Consider the following 1577-nt stretch of genomic DNA (forward strand, 5'->3'; position numbering starts at 1 on the left):
TGACCTCAAACATTTTTCTACTGATTTATTATGTTAAAATAATTATGTTGAGCCTTCTGGAATATTAAGAATATCGGCTTTTTATACAAAACCCGGAAATGGCTCCAAATCGCCTTTTTAGGCGTTTTTACGACATAATATGTATCAAAACTAGTTTATATGTCTAAGGGTTGATACCTACTGATATATTCAGTAAATTTTTATATTATAACAGTAAACTAAAGTTTTAAACTCAGGTTTCCAGTTTTGACCTTTTGGGCTTATGTGAAATTACCAAATTGCCTTTCGGTGCATAGGATGGTTATAATTAATAAAATTCACATATATATGATACCCACCTGTTATAACATAATAAATTAAGTATAATTACTGATTTATTCAAATATGTAACTCAGGTTACTAGTTTAACTCTTTTATACCCTTTAAAATGACTAAATTACCCTTTCGGGGCATAGTTCGAGTTAAAAACCACTTTGGGCATAATAGGACCTATCTTACTGATATAACAACATATTTAGTGCATATTAACTCAGGAAACTTGTATATAAATATTATGGTTACTCGTTACGCACTTTCGCGTTCGGATCGGCTTATGTAACTAGTTTACACATATTAGCCGAAACGGGTCAAACCATATCTTTTTGTCTCAAAACCCAGAATGTGATTATGTTACCCATATAAAACAAGCATGCAAGCTTGTCAGGTAAAAAAAACCACATTCTAAACCGGTTTTCGCCTTTCATGCGATTGAACCGTATACATCCTTAAAAACTAACCGGTCTAAGCCTAGGCTAAATTAAAGACCCGTTAGGATTCTAATAGGTTATTATAAACCTTCGTTCCAGAATAGGAGATCCAGTAAAAGAAACTTGCACTTGCTTGTTGTGGTTTGTACTTGCTCAGGTAAATACTTTTAACTTATTTTCCCTTATACGGGCTTGGGGTACGGTATATAAAATACCGCTTGGTCGGGCATTTGACCTTAATCAATTAGTGGTTAAGTATTATCAAGATGACCCGTTTGAAAATTTGTTTTGTTTGTTTTACGCCTTTGGGAGTTTAATGACCATGTCCTGGATATCATTGGCATCATTCATGAAATGGCCACGACCTTGACACGCGGGTGTAGGCGTACACCCGACAGTGTGTCCATAATTATTAAGGTATACCCGCTGGTTTCCCGCCGCGGGTTTATACTATGTGGTGTGTCTATTAATCTTAAACCTGGCACGAACCGGGCGATTAAACGCATAACAAACATGTAATTCTTTTACAAGTTTAAACTTGATTAATTATCCCAAGTTATAAAAAGTTTTGTGCCATGTGCATTCAAATCAATTTTCATAAAATGTTTTCAAAATGAGTCAGTTAAATTGTATTTACCACTGTAAACTGATGTATTTTCCCTAAAAAGATTAAGTGCAGGTTCTACACGAAATAGGCTGGCCTCTTTTTTGCATCGTTTAGAGTCTCGCAAGCTTGGATGCAATGAATCTGTTGAACAAATCTCTTTTTTATTTTGATCCGCCTGTGAATCTGTTTCGACTACTTGTGATACTTGGATATTACAATTTGTT

The sequence above is a fragment of the Helianthus annuus genome, chromosome 16, assembly GCF_002127325.2.
Source record: "Helianthus annuus cultivar XRQ/B chromosome 16, HanXRQr2.0-SUNRISE, whole genome shotgun sequence".
Lineage (NCBI taxonomy): Eukaryota > Viridiplantae > Streptophyta > Magnoliopsida > Asterales > Asteraceae > Helianthus > Helianthus annuus.